This window comes from Cuculus canorus, chromosome Z (genome assembly GCF_017976375.1).
Source record: "Cuculus canorus isolate bCucCan1 chromosome Z, bCucCan1.pri, whole genome shotgun sequence".
Taxonomy (NCBI): domain Eukaryota; kingdom Metazoa; phylum Chordata; class Aves; order Cuculiformes; family Cuculidae; genus Cuculus; species Cuculus canorus.
The window spans coordinates 233,219-257,363 of NC_071441.1; the positions used below are offsets into that span (position 1 = coordinate 233,219).

At 38.2% G+C, this 24,145-nt stretch overlaps 1 long non-coding RNA gene across 1 annotated transcript; it reads left to right on the forward strand.

The window, feature by feature from the left end:
• Window positions 1-668: 668 nt before the first annotated feature.
• On the forward strand, window positions 669-14,681 carry LOC128850558 (uncharacterized). Its single transcript, XR_008448004.1, has 3 exons — window positions 669-770; window positions 1,180-1,273; window positions 13,635-14,681. It is a non-coding gene; the product is annotated as an uncharacterized LOC128850558 (long non-coding RNA).
• Window positions 14,682-24,145: the final 9,464 nt, after the last annotated feature.

Genomic DNA, 24,145 nt, shown 5'->3' on the forward strand with positions numbered 1-24,145 from the left:
TAAAATCAGAGATTTATTCCATGGATGCATTTCACAAACTTTGGTTAAAAGATCTTTCCTAGATGCCTTGCTATATTGTAACTCAACTTCAGTAACTGCAATTACTTCAGGAATTAATTTGGCCTCTTATTCTTCCACTTTGTTCACTAAAGAATAAAATGAGGTAGAAACTAGAGATGCAGAATTGCTTCCTGAAACCCAGACATTAAATTTGTGCAAACATCTCGAGGGCAGGTTTTGTAAATAGTGGGATTTAATCAGTCTTGCTGAAAACCTCATTTGGCTGGCAGGAAAAAACCTACAAAATAATGCATCAAATTTTCCAATAAACTTTGGTTCCTGTAGGCTACCAGAGTGGAGTAAGATGAGTGAAATATCAGGAATGTAAACTTATCAGGAAGATTATTGAGAATAGTAATTTTCTGAGACAAATAAATTATTAGTACACAGAGGAAACAGGCACTCTGAAAACTAAAAACTTCATTTACTTTTCATGTCATATCTGGGACAGATATATTAATCAATTTGTGTACCAGAGTTCAAAGACAGAAGTGAATCTGTCAATAGAATTGATAATGCTTATACAGTGGAAGATACAAAACCACACTTGTACTTGGAAATGAACCTTTTTTTCTGGCTTTATTTTCCAGACATATCGTTACATGATCAAAAAGTCTTAGCTAGAATATGACAGACTCTCCGATTTATGGAAGAATTAGCCTTTCCAAGCACAACCTAGAAACTTTCTGAGTCTGAAAAACTTGAAAGAGGTAAGCATAATAAAATTAAGGAATTGTCTTGATTTAGATTCTGAAGAGTGTGTCACTTTTGTTTAGACGTTGTCCTGGAAAAACATACATGTGTGCTTCCATTATGTGGAAGCTTCCACTTGCCAGTGGAATTCACTGACATTTCAGTGGTTGTCAAAATAAGTATGTGCATAATTCGGAGCAGAGACCTAAGGAACATATTCTCTTGGCAAAATATGTTCATAAATCTATGTTGTTGATTGAACTGTTATTTCTTACCAATAACAGGCAGAGTCAACATGAGAAAATGTGTGTTGAAACATCTTTCAAAGAAGATTATGGAGATAGACTTTTAATATCATCTGTTCTGTTTAATGCTTTATATTGAATGAAAGTCTTATCTGACCTCTACCTTTTCTTTACTGGCCAGGTACTGGATGTGTAAATTTAGACACTGGCTTCAGTGTTCCATGGACACATAAATGTTTATCCCAGACAAGAGCCATTGTAGGAAGTATGACAAGGTATGCTGACCCTTTTCATCCCCTGATAAGGTCCTTTTGTTAGGTTTTTTGTGACGGAGTATCTGGAAAAAATGTTCCATTCAACGTGAAGCTATGTGCCCAAAACAGTTTTTTTCACTTCTTCAGTGCCTTTTTCTATTCCTAACTTTGCCACTTGCTCACTTTATGATCTTGAAGATTCCTCTTCCCTCTTTTGCTTTCTTTTTCCTCTTTTCCTCTTCCAGTTTTCTATGTGGATGCTAAGACATTGCTTTATATACTGAGATCTACTGATAGGAAGTCTTACACTGGTCAGTGTTTTTATACTTGTAACCAAAATTCTCTGAACATGAGTCTTCTACAGAAATACAAATAAGAAAAGGTAATTAAAAAAATACTAGCTTGGTCAGCTAGCCATAGTAATTGAAGAATCTTGTTAAATTAATTTGATTTGAGTGGCAATGTCGCAGGAATGTATTTGTCCCAGTAGTGTTTCCTGTGAATGATAAGCTCAAATTAACTGTTCCATTCTTACTGCCAACAAATGTAGAAATATTTTTATGGAGGAAATACAGAGCATGCAGTAAATTCACAGGAAGTTGTATCTTTTACAAAATACATTGATTAAAAATTAAAAAATAACTACCAATTAGGTTTTTTTTAATCAAATTCTTTTTCTTTATCAAATTCAAATTATGATACATGAGAAACTTATTTTGGCTCTGTTGTCTCGCGATGTGATTAAAATATCCTCCTGTAACTTCTCTCAACATCACAAAATCAATACACATTTCAACATATTTAGTATTACATGCACACTAGGTTCCTCTGGATATGATGACATCTGAAGCAAAGTCTGGGTTTGGCAGATTTCCTTTTTATACTATATAAGACTCCTGGAAGTAAAATTTTCATTCATGTCCATAAGAACTGGAAATTTCAGCATTTGCTAAAGAATTTAATGAAGAATGTGTACAGTACTTGACAGAGTAGTGTAATGTCTGTATGAGCTATCGAAAAGTATTTGAATATCCACTCAATTTTTTATATAGAATGATATACAACTCTGGGCAATGCCACAGAACCAAAATGCATGCTTAAAACCAGAAAATGCAGCAAGTTAATTTTAGAGGTATATTTTTATATCTTTGCAGCAAATAGTCTTTAAGTTTATACCAGGCATTTATAAATGTGTTGAGATTGGGTCAGTTCTAAACAGTAGATCACAGCTGCTGAGCAGCCTTACTCTGAGTGGTAATAGGAAGAAAAAGAACAGGATGAGAGTTGATAATATGATACAAGTTTTTAGCTTCAGCAGGTACCATAACAGCTAGAGAACGTTCAGAAAAATCCCCTTGTTGACTTCATAGAAGTGGATATGTATTTATTCTACAACACAGATTTTATGCCCAGCTTGCAGAACTGCAGAATTTTTCTTCAGGTTGTTTCGGGTTAGAAAACATACAAGCTGAAAAATGTGAATTGGTATAATTTGCCATCAGTTCTTAATATAATGACTGAATTACCACTCGCTATTCAGCAAGCTGCAAGGAACATGTTTGAATGGAATCCATATGGAAGTAGGCCAGTTACGTTAAATTTAAGACCTCTATTTCACAGCTCCCTACAGAAACTGTGCAAATAATGTAGTTGAAGTTCTTTCTGCATACTGTGTAACCCAGCTCTTTTAGCATTCTCATTAATTCCTTGCCCTTTTCTGCTGTATGCAGCATTAAGAATTAGACTAAGAGGAGGAAAGAATTGTGCTAGGATCTGTCAAGTGTTAGATATCCTTGTATTCATTTTAAATTTAGATATAAACAGCAGGAAAAAGATAGAAGTTAATATACTGATGTGGTAAGTAGTCAGGCTTTTCAATTTAATTGTTATTTTCACACATATTGGTCAGTACTGTCTGCAATGAAAATGCTCATCAGTAATCCAGTTTCCAGAATTTAAGTATGCTCTCCTATTTATCTTGAGGCCTGGACTTATTAGACATACTTCCCTCCTATATCCTTATCTCCTACTGAGTATTGTGTGGTGGTAAAGCTCTGACTTTTTAAAACATAAATAATAAGACAATTTTCATCCAATTATTTAGCCTCTTGAAGTACACTTTATTGTGGTGGAGGCTTCCAGTGAAAAACACACTGCCAAGATTGGCACTCTGAATGTTCTGCATGCCAACGGAAACCTCATCCTTACCAGATGGAAGTAACATGTTAAATAGATCATTTTATTTCAAATAGAAGCATTTTAATGACCGTGTCTGTGCTGTCTTCCTGTTTAGATTTTATTAAAAATTTATACTCGAATGGCCGAGAGTGTAGAAGATATTGCTAATGAATGCTAACATTACCGTTCAGAAGCCAAGTTAAATGTGTAACAAAAAAATACAAGCCCAGATAGAGAGAACTAAATATACTGAATCTCTAGGAGAAATCATGGGTTTGGAACTCAACAGTTAGGGATTCTGTAAAAAGGCTTTGGACAAAGATTTAACAGAAATTCAAAATACAAAATAGAAAGGAGACAGTACCAATATCTTGCTATCTGAAAATCCCACAGACTTTGAAATTAATTGTATTAATTTGTTCTACCTTAGTAGCCAGTTCTTTTTATGTTTGACAGCTGTATGTTACTAGTAGGGAGTGTGTTTGATAAGGCAGAAGGAGAGACTTGTATTTCATACATCTTAAACAGAGATGGATCTGGTATATCCACCCAGTGTGAGCATAAAAGCAGAGTTGTCTGATTCTTATAAGTCACTGTAGATTCTTCATAATTTTGGATTTAAAAGTCCTTGTTCCTCTCTACTACAAGGTTACACAATACCAAATAGACAACATTTTTATTTGTATTGTTTGGCTAATTTTCCTAATATATAAATTTAGACTATTGAAAAAAAAGTTATTTAAGTAATTAAGTGAGTCCATGTTTTTTCATACCATTTCATACTATTTCATACCAATATATACCATTCTTGCTGTTTTTTACTAATTTCTTCTACCATATACACAGTTGCTTTTTTGTTCTATCACTGACAATAAATATTGAGGAAAAGTGAAGACTCTAGCACTTAAAAAAAATACTACTTAAAATAAGGTGAAATATGAATACATGTTTATAAAGTGAAACAACTTTACTTGATCTGACACGTGTTCCTTAGAAAAACTAAATATTTGCACACAATCAACAAAGAAGTACAAAGGTGTGTCAACTTGTACACTGAACACATTCATGGAAATTAGGGCTATTCAAATGTTGTCTGAGGAAAAAAAAGACTACTTCCCATACATAAATTATTCATTGCAAATGGCTTGTCAAATTTCTGCCACATTAGTTAGCTCTATTTAATAATCAGAACAGTAACTCAAAGCATACAAAAGAAATGCTGAATCTTTTCTTTGTATTTCTTGATTTTGTGCATTTAACTCTTGTGAAGGTTACTTTGCTTGCTCCAGTGGCCTCAGGACCTGGTGGTTGTGTAATTTGATCAGTAAGTTGTGAATAAGTGAGAAAGATAATAGTATGATGAAAGGCATTAGAAACCTGGGCACTGAGACAGAGATAGTTACGTATGCTGATTGTTTTATTTATTTGTTATTTGTTTTGTTTGTTTTGTTTGTTTGTTTGTTTATTAATAGATCATATCAGATAGCAGTAAAACAAAGCTGCACTTTTTTGAGTTAAAAATAAACTCCTATTCAGACATGTTTGACGGGATGTCATCCAGAAGAAGAAGTGGGCCTGTGAGAACCTTGTGAGGTTCAACAAGATCAAGTGCAAGGTCCAACACCTGGGTTGGGGCAATCTCAGATTTCGGTACAGGATGAGAGATTATATGATTGAGAGATGCCCTGCAGAGAAGGACTTGGGGGTGCTGGTTGATGAGAAGATCGACATGAGCCACAATGTGTGCATGCAGCCGAGAAGACCAACTGTGTCCTGGGCTGCATCAAAAGAGGCGTGGCCAGCAGGTCAAGAGAGGTGATTTTGCCCCTCTCTTCCTCTCTTGTGAGACTTCATCTGGAGTATTGTGTCCAGTTCTGGAATCCTCAATATAAGAAGGATATGGAGTTGTTGGAACGAGTCCAGAGGAAGGCAAAGGTGGTCAGAGGGCTGGATTCTCTTCCCTATGAGGAGAGGCTGAGAGAGTTGAGGTTGTTCAGCCTGGAGAAGAGAAGGCTCTGAGATCTTACAGCAACCTTCCAATACCTAAAGGAGGCATACAAAAAAAGCTGTGGAGCAACTGTTTACAAAGGCTTGTAGTGATAGGACCAGGGGCAGTGGATATAAACTGGAAAGGGGCAAATTTACAGTAGATATTAGGAAGAATTTCTTCACTATGAGAGTGGTGAGACACTGGAACATGTTGCCCAGGGAAGTTGTGGCTGCCCCATCCCTGGAGGTGTTCAGGGCTAGGTTGGGTGAGGCTTGAAGATACCTGATCCAGTGGTAGGTGTCCCTGCCCATCACAAGGGAGTTGGAATTAGGTGATCTTTGAGGTCCCTTCCAACCTAAACCATTCTACGATTCTGTGATTCTATGTCCCTATGTAAAATATTTTACTTCCTCCATTTAATTTCTGTGCCAGAAATCCTTCTTCCCTCTTGTTCATTTATAAATAGTTACCATTTTTTTTGTGATTTTCTCATTTCTTATTTCTTATTTCTAATACTAACTTTGTTCTGATTTAAAGGTATTTTCTATTTAAGCTGTATAAATTCTAAGGTATGCTGTTTGCAGTCCCTGTGTCCTTTTTCACTGTTTTTTCATGCCTCTACATTTCCAGCCCATCTCAGAATTGCCTGCTGTTCTGTTAAATAATGTCATCTCAGAAATCAGTGTTCCTTACAGCACAGTTAGTTGTCTGGAAAGAAGCAAAAACGGTGCTGCAGGTGTAATCTGGCACTTTCCCCACTGCAGTCCTGATAGCTTCATAAATCTTGGCCCTGCCATAGCCCCACAATTACATTTCATGATACAAAAGCCAAGCAGTGTTATTCACCCAGTGCCCTAATTTACATTTCCCAAGACAAAGGAACATATAGATAACATTTCAGAGTTCTCTTTGCTTTTACATTTGTCTAAAGGTTAGTTTCAGGTCAAGTACAAGAAACTTGGCAAAGGGGATGGTGGTGATTAAACTTTAGAATGAATTAAAACTAAATAAAGATTAAGGAAAATGCAGGACTTAATCTCTCATTGTTGTCATGCCAGCTGAAAATACAGATCAGTGTGTATTCTAGTATCAGGAATGAGCAGCTGCTATTTCTTTTGTGGAACAGAAAATAACTATTGTGTTCCTTTTGCCATGTCTGGCAAGACAAACTTTCCCTGCACTTAAGTCCTTGGTCAAAGTTTTGTGCTTAGAACACCTTAAATAAAGAAATAAGCAACTTGAAATGCTTTTAGAAAAGTACATGACTTTGTGCTTCCAGGTACTATAATAGGGCTGGGAATTTACATCACCTAACTTTAGACATCTGCAAAGTATATAGACTTCTGCACTGATGCTCCAGACATTTGTAACCAATAGGAGGAAGTAAGCACAATGAGGACATGACTCACACCTGCTATAGATGTCTATTTAGGGTAAGATGAGTAGTGTCCAGGACTGCTTGTTCATAAATCTAGGCAATTACTGCAGATGGAGATGTCTACATTGGACATCTCCAATGTCCAATGACCTGAATGTCAAGTGACCTGAATGCCACCCTATCTCACTTGGAAGAGATGTAATAGGGTTTCCTGTGAGAAAGTTTAGTGCTGTAAGAACTCCTTTAGAAGTATTAAAAACACAGTAGTTTTCACTTAGAAGAGTTTATGGTCATCATTTTCAGGTTGTGTGTTAGAACTAGCATTTCACAGGTTTGTGTCACCACAGCTTCTGGGGATTTGCACATGAGTTGAGACTTCACTCTGCTGAGCCATTCACAAAGATGCAAAGCAAAAATTTGGTCTCTAGCCAGTTTACCATCTGGTCTACACGGGAGACTGGAAGCAAAACACAAGAAGGAAGTGACACAGTTAAAAATAGTTGTTAATTGATTGGGTGCACCAATGGGCTAGGTGTTATGCAGCTTCTGTTAGAGAAAGAGCGCTCATAGAAATTGTTTGAAATATTATAAGGTACTTCTGTGGGCTTTACTAGAAACTTCTCCCAAGTATAGAGAGGATCCTAGTTCTAAGCCTGAAGCTATGTGTAAGCCTGAAGCTGCTTGTTCATCAGATGAATTATGAAGGAAGTATTTGTGAGCAGGAGGTGAGGCTCAACCTCTGGGAGCTCAATGAGGTAGGGGAGGGAAAGGCTATGCTATGAGGTAAGCATTGCGTGTTTCAGCTAATAAACTAGGTGGATTTATCTAATAAACTAGGTGAAAATATCTTTGCAAGTGGTAGTATTTCAAACACACCAACACATAGGTGTTTCCTTTGTCAATTCCAAGCAAAAGAAAGTGGCAATAAAAGACATTAGATCATAACGTGTACAAAAATTTTGGTTGTGTGAATGTGTGGAAATGCACATTTGGAGGTGCTGCATCTGAGAAATCTTAGGCATACTCCTGACTTTTGAAAACAAAGAGAAATCCAAGTTAAAGATCACATCTTTGTGATTTGAATACATATGACAGCCACAGTAATTAAGAAAGAAGCAAAAATGTCTTAAGAAGAAGATGTAACCATTTTGAGCTTAATTTGACAGTTGTCTGCAGGAAGTCATGGAGACATATTGAGTATTTATCTTGGAAGAGAATCTGGTCTGGAATAAAAGGGAAGATTTTTTCCTCTACTATCTCTGCAGCCCAGAGGCAGCAGATGAACTTTGACATAATATGATGGTCAGAGAAATAGGAGAGTGAAGGTCTGGAGAACCCCAAGATGAAAATAAGACTAGGGATTCAAAGACTGCTTGAAAGGCCAGTACTCAAGGAATGGGGGAAGAACTCAGGGCTTGCTCAAGATAAGACATTTATGACATCTCTGTGCCAAAAAAAAAAAAAAAAAAAAAAAAAAGGAAAACAATTGAAAAACTAGCAAATGAGTCACTTTTTGAAAATAGTATATACCACAAGATTTTTGATTGGGCTCACAGTATCTGCCATAGCTTAAAACAATAATAATTTTCAGAGCCTGAAAATATGCAAACAGGAACAATAAGTCTAGAAATACTCTTAGTGGCATGAAGAAGGACGTGTTTGCAAAAGGACTACTCGTAACTCTCTGCAATATGGAGATTTGGGCTTGGTGGTCCTTAATGCAGGTCTTTTCATGCTCTATATAGCATATCAACAAGTGGAAGAGTGGGTTATTGCTAAGCCTTATTGTCATTTCAGGCAGTGAAATATACAAAGTGAAAATTTGTATTTTCAATAGAATTTACTGCTTTTTTATTCTTCTACCATTGCTCATCTATCTGATGAGGATTAGTTTTGAAATGCATCACATCTCCGACTGGAGGGAATGTCGACAGGACAAGAGGCATATAGTGTTAAAATCAGATAAATGTCTATTTGAGTGAGTAATCTCAAGTATTTGGAATGCAGAGGATACCATGAAAAACAAATACAGTTAACAGAATTAGGCATCACAGATGTTTCTGTAATGCACAGATTGCTGCCATCTCAAAGAAGCTATTCAGCTTTCCTTGGAATTTTAAGAGTAAAATATTCTATTAAAGGAACAAGTGAAAATAGATGAAACATATCATTACTCTTACAATTGACAAATTGTCAACTTGTCAAACCACAGAGACAGGAACTCTAAGTTATAATTCTCTTTTCCATTTACAAGTGTGTTTAGAGAAATAATTAGAAAAATCCAGGCCTGTCGCCTCTCTCAGTGCTTTCCTGAAGCTTCCTTTATGGATCCATTTTAATATTTTTTCTTTTTTTTTTTTTAAACTTCCTATACTTTGCCAAGGAGATCATTTGCAGTTGAAAAAGAATGTTTAACGGTTTTCAGTTTAACAGTTCTCTTGAAAGCTAAGGACATAGTAGACTTGTACAAATCCCCTCCAGCGTGGATGTGCCAGACTTTTACAGCTGCATTCTTCTTCTTTATCAACCTATCAAACCCCTTTAGTGCTATCTTTTAGCACTGCTGTGAATTATTTATCCCTTTGGATTTGGAAGTTTTTACAGATGTCAACGTAGCTGCAGTGTGCAATGAAGCCAATCATTTTGCTGCCCCCTGCGTTATATGAAATAATAGTGCATCTTTTGTGTGGACATTATTGATAGTGAAGTGAATGAGCTGTGAAATCAAGGTGTGAATTGCTCTAGAATTGTCTGCCTCCCTTTCCCTTTTTAGAAATTTTCTTGGAGTCAGATTCTTGGTAAAAGTATTTATAATGCTTGCACAATCTCACGACTTGTTTCTCAGTATTTTATTATCCCTTAGTTATGAGAAATTGAGTTTACGTCTACCTTAGACATAGGAGAAGGCAACCTTGACTCAATGTGAAGTGTGGTAAATCACACTTCTAAACTCATATTACTCATACCTTAATTGCGCCATTTTGAATTCTTTAACAAAAGGAATAATTGATTTATTGATGTAAAATCCTGTTTTGAAGAAAACTAGGATGAAAAGGAAGAAATTTGCTCCTGTTTTTTTCTCTATGAAGTATCATACCCTGTTTTCTTTTAGTGATGATTGAGTTTTAGATTTCCATCCCTAGCTTGTGTTTTTGCATGGAGGGGTAGGAGGGATGAGTAGTCTACAATGGGTTAAGACTACAAGAAACTCTAGAGGAGTAGATTGCATTTTCACTGTCTAATAACAGAAAAAAACTGGGCCTTTCAACTGTTCCACAAAACTACTACTACAGTATGAGAAGCATCACAAAAGTAGAATTTGGGCTGGAATAAAACTGACTCTTAAGCTGTGTGACCATTATCCAGAGCCAACAGTAGCTCTGGGTCTATCTGTTGAGTTATGCAGTGTAAATTGCCATAGGATGGGTGAGTAATACATGCACCTGCTTCAGGGCAGGGTGATCCATTCAGGTTCCCCAAGTCTGACATTAGCACAATTGGATTCACTGTTAACATTTCCTTTTGTCATAAAGTGGGTTTTAGTGTTCTCCTTTTTCTGTTCTCTCAACAAATACCTTTTATCCAGCAATGCTGCAGCAAACCACATGCTAGGAGGTAGCAGGAGTAGCAGTATCTTTTTTTTTTTTTTTTTGAAGAAATCTATTGTTTTCATTGTACTGATAGTAATTTAGTAATTCTGGGTGTCTGTTGAAGGGAAGGAGAGTTTCTCTTGGTGTTTACTTTCAGAAAGTGACTGGTGAAATATATGTCAGAAGCAACAGGATCCATAACTCTGATTAAGGAGGTCAGTGTCTTACCTCTTACCTCAGCAAATATGTCATTTTTAGGTCAGTTGCACCAAGCCAAAGGAGTACAGATCTTTTTGTTGTTATGCTTTTCTGTTGTTGGTATTACGGTAAAGTTCCTTTCTGACCTTATTGAATAAATTAGGGGTTTGTTTCCTTTTTTATTTCTATCTAAAACTGCATACTGTCTACCAAGTCTGGTTAGAAACTACCCTCCTGTTGCTACTGTGCTCGAGTTAAGGTAGAGGCGACAATTTGGCCATTGCAGGATTTGAGGATGAAGTGTCATAAAGGACTTCATGCAAGCCATAAGAATCACTGTCACCCCAAAGCAAAGAAAATCTGCAATGCCCCTGGTTGCCCTGCTCACTTTCTTAAAAATTCTTTGTCTCTTCTTCTCTGGGATTTCACTGGCAGACATATATCATAGTATCATATGTGTTATATATTAGTATCATATATTACATAAGAAGACTTGCGATGTCATATGGTAAGCATTTCTTCTGGCTGCCTTCTGTCATCTTGAGACAGCTCCGCATCCCTGACCCAGTATGTGTAGGTCACTTGATGAACTGGATTGCAGAGCTGACCACACTGTAAAGTAATTTTGCAAAAATTACAGCTATCCAGTCTGGTCTGCAATGTGATTTCAATGTATTTTATATGAATGACTGGCTTTGCCTCTGAAGGCAATATTCATCAAATTATGTACTCAACACTCTTTGTTGTCAGCATTCATAGGACCCCATTTTTAGGCTAGGATAGAGTTTAATGTACCACAATCCAGATTTATTTACACAGAACTCTTTGTTTACATGTAGCTAGTGGATCATTCCCCTTCTTCCACCCCCCACCCACCTTGCCCCTTTCTTCGGTCATAAGCTACATAGTGCATAAGGGTAAGTACCTAAAAAAACTGTAATGAAGAACACCTGTATGAATGTATTAAGCTCATTATTCTTACTGTCTTGTAGTGTTTGCATTGCTTTTGTACCACTGGAAAGATCCAGGGTATCATTTAACCACTATTTGCTTTGCTTTGACGATCTCATTTATTCTTTCTTTACTTACTGTGAAATCTGACTAACTTAAAACAAATTAAAAAAATCTATCATAGGCTTTGAAGTAGGTACTTCTTTTGGCCCATTTTTCCAAGCTACAGGCATCACTTTTCCTTGTAGGTCCTTTGGAGTGAATGAGAAAGTTATCACTGGTTTGATTAGGAGATCAACTTCTAGTCACTACCCAAATGTAGAGAACTGCCAGAAAGATTTGCAGATTTGCTACAAACTCTCTTGACTATAGAACTGGTTCAATTAAAGAAATATATTTATGATCCAGCATGTCTCCGTTTATGCTGAACAGCGCTTCTGCTCAGAGCAGGAAGAATTACACAGATTACAACATCACTAGCAGGAAGAGCATAGACAGTTCCTACAACTAGCATTATGATAAAAGATTTCTCCAGTGTTTCTGATCTAACTATTTTCCTGTGGGCTCTTGTAGTTTTTTTAATTTTCATTGTTCCCACTTAAAGATAGGTTCTTTCTTTATGACATAAACATTTTTCATTAGTCACTTCTCTTTCTTTATACTTTTCCCAAAGTATTAAAATTTCTTGCCAAGTTTCCATTAAAGAAAAATAACAAAGACCTCTTCAGTCGTGAAGCCTCTGTAGAACCTTTAAGTGTTTCTCTTAGAACAAAAGGTATTTTAAGTAATATGTTGGCAAACTGCAGAACATTTGACCTATCATGATGAAATTGAAAGAAGAAATCATTTGTTAAAATTTATGTTTGAATTAATTAAAATATAGAATTCTGACATAAAGGGTTTTTTTAGCAGGGCGGTGACTGTATCTAGTTGAAGCCAGATAACAAGGGCTGGTACAACAGACATGGGAAGGACTACCAGCTGGGCCAGATAAGTCTCAAAGATGGCCTAGGCTCTCTAAAAGCATATGCAAGGAGGGAAGGTGAAAAGTTCAACAAGAGGAAGACTGCCTATCTTCATCCCCAAAGACCCCATGAACCATTACCGCGCAAGCACTAAGAGGAGGAGACCTATGATAAAGAGTTCCCAGAATTAATCTTACTATGATAATGAGTTCCAGTGACTAATGTTACTAACCCCACCCACTTCTTCAAAAATACATGACTATGTATGTTACCTTAATGCCTATGTATAACATGGCACAATAAAGACATACGGACTTTGACACACGGTGTGCAAGCTTGGAGGAAAGATCCCCCTTGTGCCTGTGCACAGCCGCATACCTGCACCTAACTCTGTGTTTGGTGTCGTCACTCCGCAAGTCAAAATAGTGCTTGAAAACCTCTTCAAATACACCAAACAAGAAAAACATATGTAAGAAAAAATCCCATAAACCTTCGAACTGCAGAGTTTCATTTGTAAACTTCTTTCCCTGAGCATCAGAGAGATCAGGACTGTTCCTATGTGTAACTGATACAACAATGATTTCCAAAAATGTTCCTGAAGACTTATCTCTCCATGCTAAAAATAGGTTAATAGATGTGTTCTTGGAAAGGCTAGTCCATGTACATAAATAATATTTCACGTTAGTTGTAAACCACATAGTAAGCGCATAGATTGTGGTTATATTAAACAGGTTTTTCCCCATACATTTATTATGAGAAAATAGGTATTAGAATTTCTTTTTCTGTGAGAAATGATATACAACCCCATCAAAAAAATGGTCTGTTGCTCTATCAGCAAGTATTTTCAAATCATCTATAATCACCCCAGGCATTACCTTAGACGTCTTTAGGTATGACAATGTGGCATCTGTCAGTACCTCTTACAAAGAAGATAATAAAAGGTGTATGGTTTCAATTGGAGTTTTTCCTGTGATTAACTGCATTACAAACCGAGTTTGTAAATTCAGCTGTTTATCCAACAGATGCAAATTTTTTTCTTCGGCTACGATAGATGCAGGCTTTAGTCTTGTAGTTGCCTTTGGATTTTGCATTTCTAACTACATCACAGTAAAGTTTTCTTCTCTGTTTATAGGTTCCTGCCACGCTCAGCTAATCCAAGGCTGCTGGAAACTTCAGATCACTAGATCTCCTGAGACAGAAGCTGTCTGTGGTGCCAAGCTGCTGTTGTGGGGTTTGGACCTTGCTCAAAAGGGAGTGGTAAAGCTTTGCAGCCTTTCTGCAAGATGTGCCTGTTACAGCCCATCAATCACCTAATCACTGCCAGGATAGACCACACTCATGAGGCATCGAGAGGTTTGCACTGAACTGCACCTACAGGAGCTGGGAAAGGAAGAGTGCACACAAATAAATGTGTTTCCAGTAAAAGAAGGAGCAATAATACAGGATCTTTCTAGCTAATGACTGAGAAATCAAGTCAAATGTGCTGAGCACTTAAAATATTTGATTTTTCTGTCTTATCCTCTTTATGCGGCTACTTTTACAAAGAGCTTCCCAGGTACAGCTTAACAGTTCTTTAGTGCTTTTTATCTTACCTATAGCAAATGACAGTAGATAGACTACACTTTTAAGTAATAGCTGAACGGCATCCAGATTTTGCCTAATAAGCTCTGAATTTGTAGTCACTGTTCTGCAGAGTTGTGCCGCGGTTCTACCCTTGTAACTCGGAAAATACCTGTATTGTTGTACTGAACCAGGGAGAATCTCCAACAAAATTACAAATGCAGAGGAATCTGGAAGTTTCAACCCACATTTCTCAAGATTTACCCTCACTCTGACAGGGTGATTCACTGAAAACCCATCCCATTCCTCACAGAGCAAACATGATGAGAACTACCTTCCCCACCACTTTAACATCATTTGCCTTAGAACACGTTTTAGCTCAAATTATCAGCAGTGAAGGCAGATTTCATTAGAAACCCTCACCCTCATATTTAAAAGACTCAGTAGATGCATTTTGCAGGGGCGCTGACCCAGAACAGGGATGGGAGAATGAAAGGCTGAGGACTGGGAATTAAGAAGAGGAATGAAAAACAGGAAAGGAGAGTGGGGAAGACTTAGTTTTTACAAACAACCCTGCCAGTGTAACTAGAAATGTCAAGAGAAGAACCAATATATTGAGTTCCTCCCAGTACATGTACTCTTGCTAATTTTTCTGAACTAGGCAGGGTTACTTAACCTTAGAGAGAATAAAAAATTAATACCAATAAATTCATAGAAAGGAGGACATCTGCCTTTTTTTCCACTGGTGTAAGAAGTTAATTTCTTTTTTTTTTTTTTTACTGATAGCTGAAACCAGTCATAAGCCATTTATTAATATTGCCAAAAGGGACCTGTAAAACACACAGGTGACTAAAGAAATTATATTTTCAGCTACAAACCTGTGGTTTGCAAATTGAAAGCAAACTGGTGAGGGATTTGATGGTTATGTACAAATCCTCAGTTCTTGGTGATAGTGCTTTAGAATACTCAATTCCAGATTTGTCAGTTCAGAAGAAAAGCATCATAGAAAACCTTACCTGCCTCCAATCAAAAGAGAAATATTGTATTTCTAGAACTATTTCTAATGATAAGACCCCAAAAAGCTAAGGAAGCATATTAAACCACAGTGGTTTGAATAGCTTGTTTTCAGCTGATATTATGTTCCTACAAGGAAACACTATATGTTTAATAGGATTTATTTAAAGACCACACAATGATGCTCACTGAGGTGCGGATTGAAATACGTTTGAGAGCATACAGAAGGCTGTTTAAGGTTTGAGAAGGTTATGAGAAAGCCTGGAGACATACGGATTTTTAAAACAAATAAGCATTAATTTGTTTGCAGAAGGAAAACTCTGTATGAATTATAGTCAACATATTTTGTGAGATTGGGTATTTGGTATGTGTTTCCATCACAGAGGGAAGGTGACATGCCACAGCCCTCTGTGACAGCATTTCCTGGAGGTCGTGGATTTGACTACTGTCAAGCTTAATCCCATGTCAAACTAAGAAGGACTGGACTTGGTATGCAGTTCTGGATTGTCTTTCTATCTATCTTTAGTAAATTCAGGAAGGGATTAATTTTCTTATTGCTGATTTACTGATTTATGTGTAACATGAAGAGTGTATATGCAATAGATTCACTTGGGTATGTGCAGCATTATTGTAAGGGAAGAATCTGAGATGTGCTGAGAGATGATGATGGCTAAGACCAGTCTATTGCCATTGTTCAAAATCTCCCTATTCTCCTAGGAAAGAAAACAGTAAGAGCAAGTTTTGAGAGTGGCAGAATTGTCTGGGTAACCCAAGCACATCAAGCAAATTGGTGTATTGCTCACTACTTTGAAATAATAGCCAGTGTGCCCTATTTTAAAGGCTGTGAATTTAAGTGATTTAAAGAGAAATAGGAGTTTAGATATACAACCGTTATTCCTTTTAATCTCCGAAGCTGGTAGAAAATAGTACTGGAAATGCCCACAGAAAAAGCCTGATGTTTTAGACCCTAACCCACCTACAAAAGAGAAAGGTATAATTCAGTTATTAGCTTGTTTTGATTATTTTTGGGTTAGAATAATGTCATTTTAAAAATAATTTTCTTATTAAACAGAGGCATGATCTGACAATGAGGAGAAAAAGGGAGAGGCAAACAAGGTGGCCACAGGACTGTCAAAACAGCTGTTGTGAGTGGAGTAGGGCCAGCCATGGAGTAAAGCAGCTTTCTGCAAGATTAAACACCAAAAAATCTTTGTACACCACAGTCGCACCTGGCAACTCCAAGTCCCCTAGCTGTCTTTGGGCCAGAGCTGGCATATGTCAACCTTCCTACAGCAGCCTCCAGGGAGGAAAGTTGTCGTTTTCTGCCCTTATTTTCTCATATGGCTATATCCCTCCTGCTTCACTTTTTTTTTTCCTAAGGCCACAGTGCATTTCTCCTTGTCTGTGGTGTATGGGGGATAAAAGCAAAGATAAAATAAGAGATACATGATGTGTGCACATTCATATTGTAAATATGTGTGTGTGTGTGTGTACATGTAGTAACATATAAAATTACTTAGATAAACAAGTCTGGTTTCTCCGTAGTTGGAGATCAACGTTACAACACTGCTAGACATTCTCAAAAGTTGGCTCTGTGATAAACAATATTGGTTTTACACTATGGTTGAGTACACTTATAGTCCCTAAGCCTGAAGGTTGTCAGAGTGTTTTCCTCTTCGTCCGGCTAGTGTTTATCTAAATGATGATTTGCATTTAATAGAAATTATTCCCTTTTAGTCCTAAGGGGAAGGATGGCCAACAGATGGATCACAAGAAATGTCATTAACCACTTAGGATGTTTCGATATCTTGCTGAAGATTGCTTAGTTAACAGTGAAATTAAGTTGTTCTTCTCATTATCTAGCAACTAGTATTACTTAGAGAAAGGTATTACAATGAAAAATATACTATAAAATACATATTTTTCATACTGAAATATAGATGTTCTTGGGACGTTTTGGGTGACTTTATTAAAAAATATGTACTTTTTGCATTTTCTTCTCATGTCTATGTGGAGTCTTCTAATAAAATATTTAAGTAAAACTTCTGTAAAATGTACTTGAAAAGGTATGTGAGTGCCCTAAACCAGCTCATAACTGGAGGACTGTCCCCTGTCCTTCATGAGTGGCCCAACCACCAGGCAGTGTGCTGCCTTAGGACAGCTGGGACTCTGTTCTCCCTCCTTTACCTTGTTTATTTTGCCCAGAAACTGGAAAAAAAAAAAAAAAAAAAGAAAAAAAAAGTAATAAAAAAGATGTTATGTTATCTAAAAAGTGTCATCTTTCTCTAATAAATACTGATACCCGAGTATTTCAAAAAAAGCCTGTGAACAGCTAAGTGAAATACATCCCCTTAAAAAGGCCTCTGAATAAGAACCAAAGCTCCAAGCTTAGCTCTTTTTCCAGACCTGGAGTCAGTGAGTGTATATTTTCTCACTAATACACTGTAACAGTTAGATCTTTATTACGATCTCTAACAGTTTTTGGAAGACACATGCAGTACTGCAGGAGAACTAAAGCATATGTGTCAGCTCCTACTGCCAAATGAAGTTGTTCTTGGCATGAAGTCACTTGCCTGTGAACTGTGATTGAAGCTGCTGTCCAAAGTCAGTGGCCTAAGGTCAGACAGGAGCTGCTGAAAAGCTAAAGAGCTAGGCTGACGGATCTTGACTTTTTGAAGGACTAGTTGTGTGTCAGAATCTTTGTAAATACCATTTTCTGCTTTATGGGAAATTCCTAAAGCCTTCTAGTGAATGAGTTTCAGTTCGTTACTTCAGGGGACTGAGAGAGGAAATCACCTACGCAAGCTGCCATTACTGACTGTCGTCTTTCAGTTTTAGCCTTAATTTCAAACTGTTTTCACTTTTTCTGAAGCCTTTGTGAAGACTTATGTGAGTCTTCAAATGAATCTGCCTAATGAAAAATAGTACTGTCTTCCCAAACCATCCATGATAGATACCATGCAGCACTTTTTTCTGTGATGGCCACTTTAACATGAACTATTGAAGGGTGGCTAAAATTAGGGGGCCATCCTGTGAGCAATCCTAGCACTGAGTATCAGTCTTTAGAAACAAAGCCTTAGTGTAAGGCTTCAAGGTTAAGGTGATCTCAGAGGAATTTTGCTGTGCCGTGAGAATGAGGGAACTCAAAATAATTAGAACTAGGCATGGGAACAAAGATGTGTGATCTAACAATGTAACTTTGCGCTTAGAATGTTTTGTAAATATCTTGATTCCATGGAAGCACGTAACTTGAGAAATGTAACCTATTACTGTCTGTTGTTAGGATGTGTTGTACCAATCAACAATTAACATGATTATTAATTAGGGTTTAGTTAAGTATAAAACCAGAACAAAAGACTGAATAAATGACTTCACTCTGATCATATTGGTCATTGTGTGTTGCTCCCTCCTCCGTCGCAATTGGAGCCCGGAACAGGGATGGAAGCCCTGGGGACCCTCAGATCGGACTTGGGCACTGCTGCCTGAGATATATCCAAAATTGTAAAAGAGTCTGAGCGGATGGAAAAGCCGACCAGAGAGGTGAGTGCTGGCCCAGCACTTGGGATAATTTTGATGAGCTGCAGCTGCTAGTATCGAGCAGGAAGCTCGAGGGAAATTCGCCACTGGCCAGGCTAGCGGTCGGGGAGGAGATGGGCCCCGTGCATTCATCCAAAGATAAGGTTCAGATTGAAGCTGCATTGAAGCTCCTCCAACATATTGTCTCTATGAGAGGAATTACATATAAGGAGACTGCATTGCTGTCGTTATTAAGATGGGTTTATGATAGGAATATTATGATAAATATTGAAGCCCTATTTAAGAAAGATATTTGGGAAAAAATGGGACAAGTGTTCTTTAATGAATGCTCTAAAGGAGATAAAGAGCTCGTACAGTACCTTACACTGTGGCGATTAGTAAAAGAGACTTTGTGTAGTGTGGAGGCTGAAAGAGTGGTTGCAGCCTCTGCTATGAGAGGGAAGCAGGACGTTAATGCTGATATTTCTTCATCTGCGCTTTTGTTTGGCACATGTAACATGCCAACGCAGGGACCTTTTCCTAAAGACTGGCCTCCCCCTCCACTCCCACCGCTGGAGGGACATGAGGAGACCTCAGGAGGCGAAGGAGAAGATAAGAGGGAGAAGGATCATGCCCACTGATCCGTATGTCCCCCCCACCTGAAAAATCCATCAGTCACATTGTTAGATGACTCTTTCAGTGAAAATTCTGATCACCAGGTGCCGCCTGAAAGTTCTACTTTTCAACAGGACTTTGATAAGCTTTTAGTGAAATTAGAAGAGATCCCGGTCTGCAGGGAAAATACAGGCTGCCCTCCGGAACCGCCTCGGCCAGATTATTCCGGCTTACATCCACGCTGTGAACCAACTGCCCTGGCTCTGTCAGCCATGCAATCCCCAGGGTTTGAAGCTGTTGGAGCGGTTGGGGGGACAGGCTGTCAGGGGCCAGGGGCGCAATGGCAGGGGGTAATAAGGGATGCAATTTTAGAGGGGGTAACAGTGGAAGCTTTTCCTGTTTTGCTTAATACACAGACAGGTAGAAGTGAATGGGAGCCATTTGATTGGAAATTGTTAGAAGAGGTGAAAGCTGCTTGTATAGCTTACGGTAGCCGTTTGAGCAGAGTTTGTTAGATTTTATATTTACGGCCCATACACTTCGTCCTGCAGACATTCAGTTATTAGTTGTGTTACTGTTAACACCTTCTCAGCGTCTAGCTTTTTATCAGTCATGACAGCATTTATGTGATCAAGAGGCCGTTAAAGTACGTCAGCAAAGAGATCCACTCTTTGGCATACAGGCTCAGATGTTAATGGGTGCAGGACCATTTAGTAATGTGGAATGGCTAGCTAACTTTAATAAGGAGGTTTTAGAGCTTGCTGCTCTGTTAGGTCAAAAAGCAATTGTGAGTGTACAGGGTGAAAAACCCAGCCCACCCTTTACTCTTATCTGACAAGGGCCGGCTGAGCCATATTCACAGTTCGTGGATGGATTGCATGCTGCTATTAATAACAACCCAGAGTTAACAGAGGAGATGAAACCAAAGATGTTAGACATGTTAGCTTTTGATAATGCAAATGAAAAGACTAAACAGACTGTAGCAACTCTGCCAAGGCAGGCAGGAACACCACTGTTCTTAGACACCATGGATAGAGTGGCTGTACAAAATCAGGCTATGGTTATGGCTGTGGCCATCGGAGCCACGTTTAAAGGGAAAACTAACAAAAAGGATAAGACATGCTTTAGCTGTTGCAAGACTGGTCACTTCCAAAAGGAGTGTCAATTTCTGCATCAATAACCTAAGGTTATTAAAAAATGGTGTTATGGTTGTCAAAGCCCTACACATAATAACACTTCTTACAGGAGCTCGGGAAACGGATCAATGAGTGCGGGATGGTGCCCTCATGTGTCAACACAAATGCGAGGGACACCCCAGGGTGTCTGGACTGCTGTGCTGCTGCAACAATCGGCAGCACAGGAGTGGATGTGGCAGCAGCAGCAGATACCGTTTTAATTAATTCAGATGTTGTGTTAATAGATTCCACAGAGAAGGGGCCATTAGGTCATGGGTTAAGTGCTTTATTAATTGGTCGATCTTCTGTATCTCGTAAAGGGATTTTTGTGGTTCCTGGATTGATCAATTCAGATTATACAGGGACGATAAAAATTATGGTCTATACTTTAACCCCACCAGTGACTATTTTAAAGGGTACAAAGGTAGCTCAATTAATTCCTTTTCAAGCTCAAGTGCCAAATGCTATGCCACGTGAAAGAGGAAGTAAGGGATTTGGCTCTACAGGAGCCCCTCAGGTATTACTGGCTATAAATATCTCGAAGGGGAAGCCAGAATTGAAAGTGTTGCTTAAACACTCTAATGGGTCTTCTGTCTCCCTGACCTTTTTGGTGGACACAGGGGCTGATGTTACCTTGATTCCCTTACACATGTGGCCTCAAAAATGGCCTATAATTCCTGCCATGACTAATGTAATAGGAGTAGGGGGTATGCAAAATACTATGATAGCTCGAGACAGAATAGCATTTTGTTTCAAAAATGGAACATTAGTCTCAACACGACCATATGTAATGAATTTACCGGTAACCCTACTAGGATGGGATGTGTTGTCACAAATGGGAGCACGCTTGTTATCAAATTTTGGGGAGCAACCACTGATGGGCAGCCAGACAAACCCATACCAAAGCTTACGTGGCTCACTGTCTCTCCTGTATGGGTAGATCAGTGGCCGCTATCTCATGACAGGCTGCAAATTGTGAAACAGTTATTTGACAAGCAGCTACAAGCGGGACATATGCCTTCAACCAGCCCGTGGAATACCCCGATTTTTACAATTCTGAAAAAATCAGGAAAATGGCATTTATTACATGATCTTAGAGTGATTAATGCCATAATGCAGGATATGAGAGCATTGCAACCTGGCTTACCACCTCCAGTAATGATACCCAAGGATTGGGATTTGTTTATTGTAGATCTAAAATATTGTTTCTTTACAATTCCTTTACACCCAGAGGATACAGAAAAGTTTGCCTTTTCCATCCCAGCTGTTAATAAACAAGAATCTGCGAACCGATTTCAATGGGTGGTGTTACCACAAGGCATGAAAAATTCTCCAACCATATGTCAAAATTTTGTTGCTTGGGTGTTGCAACCATTTAGACAAAAATATCCTTTTTTATTTGTGTATCATTTCATGAATGACATCCTTGTAGCCGGAGAAAATTTAGAGGCAAATCAAGTATTGACAGATTTAAAGGACATGTTAGATCATAAGGCACTGAAAATAGCTCCAGAAAAAATTCAACAACAATCCCCATGGAATTATTTAATATGGCAAATAAACGGCAACATGGTAAGACCCCAGAAGGTAACCATACATACTAATATAAGAACGTTGTCTGATGTCCAAAAGCTAATGGGAGACATTCAGTGGGTCCAACCCTTGACAGAAATGGCGAATGATGATCTCCAGCCTTTAATGGAGTTATTAGGGACCAACAACTCAGTGGATGACAGGTGACAGTTAACTAATAACCAAAAGGAAGCACTGGACAAAATAGTGGAAAAGATTTTACAGTCTAATGTAACTCGCTATATTATGGACAAATCACTGGAATTAATTTTAATTAATTCTGGCCAAAATTGAAAGCATCCTTTAGGCCTTTTGGGACAAAGAGATAAAAAATTTCAAATTATAGAATGGATATTTTTACCATATCAGCCGAAAAATACAATAACAACAAGGCTGGAATTTTTTTTGTCAATTAATAATGAAGGGTAGGAGGAGGTGTTTAGAGTTATCTGGAGTCGAGTCTTCATGCATTTATTTGCCAATTAGCAAAGGATATTTGGATTGGCTTATAGAGCACTCACAAGACATAGCAATTGCATTAGCAGATTATGAAGGAGACATTACCAATGCATTTCCATCTAGTAAAATCTTGCCATTAATACAAAATTAAAATTTTGAACAAGTGCCAATGCGTTCAGAAAAAAAACAGTAAAAGGAATAACATTTTTTACTGATGCAGGCAAGAAATCTGGCAGGGCTGCCATCACGTGGCATACACAAGGAAAATGGAATCATAAATTATTAGCCAAAGAATTGGGTGACTCGTTACAGACAATGGAACTACTTGCAGTGGTATGGGTATTTCAAACTTACACTTCACAGCCTATAAATGTGGTTTCTGATTCACTGTATGTTGTAGGAACATTTTGTCGATTGGAGCGTGCCATGATACGGGAAGTTCAAAATAAGGTACTATATGCTTTGTTAAATATACAGTTGTTATATCTGTTGGAACAGCGTGAGCATGAGTACTTTTTCACTCATATACCTAGTCATCAACCTGATTTTGGCTTGGCAATAGGAAATAATCACGCTGATCGCCTTGTTGCTGCAGTTTGGAACAATCCTAGAAGCAATCTTTCTGCACAAGCCAAAGCCTCACATGAATTTTTTCACCAAAGTGCTAAGGTGCTCAAACGCCAGTTTAACATTCCCCAGTTGGATGCGCAAGGTATAGTCAATTCTTGTCCAGATTGCCAAAAACAAGGTATGGGGCTACAGTTTGGAGTGAACCTGAGAGGGCTTCAGGCCTTACAATTATGGCAAATGGATGTGAACGATGTTCAGGAGTTTGGTTGATTGAAATATGTGCATGTTTCTGTAGATACGTTTTCTATGGCTTTAAGGGCCACAGCACAGACTGGGGAATCTTCCAAATTATGATGGCATTAGGAGTACCTCAGGCAATAAAAACAGATAATGGACCAGCTTATGTTTCTTACAAATTTAAACATTTCTGTATTCAGTGGGGAACCTGTCATTACACAGGCATCCCACATTCACCAGCAGGTCAAGCAATTGTAGAACGTTCTCATGCAACCTTAAAGTCACTTTTGCAAAAACAAAACGGGGGAGAAGTGTTACCTCCTAGTGAAAGAATTGCAAAAGCGACTTATGTGTTGAACTTTTTATGTTTAACTGGAAATAGAACTACCCCTCCTATTGTAATCCATCACCAATCACTAGAGTCAGGACTGAATAACCAGGACCAGCAAGGTATCAAAGTACAATACAAAGACTGGGACTCGGGCGAATGGAAAGGACCTGTTGAGCTAAAAGTGACAGGAAGAGGCTATGCTTGTGTCTTAACAGATACTGGACCTTGCTGGGTGCTGCAAAATTGGATCAAGCCCTGGAAGTCTGCGGAACAGGAGAATCCCAGGACAAAGGAGTTATCTGAGAAGTGCACCAACGACTCATAATTTGTGATGAATATTTTAGCTGTGACCCATGGGTAGAGGTTCTTTGTGGAGACTGATAATTGCGTTATTACCAAAGAGCTCTGTTAACATATAGATTGTGTGAACTGTGTCTACAAAATAGGTTAGAAGTTACAAGCCAGGCCATTAGGCTTGCAGTTGTTACAGGTCACGAGCCTGATTTCGCTTATTGATTGTTTGCACAACAGGCCATGTGGCAAGAAAAAATATATAGAGAAAGTGACATCATTCAAGTATTAAGAATGGTATGC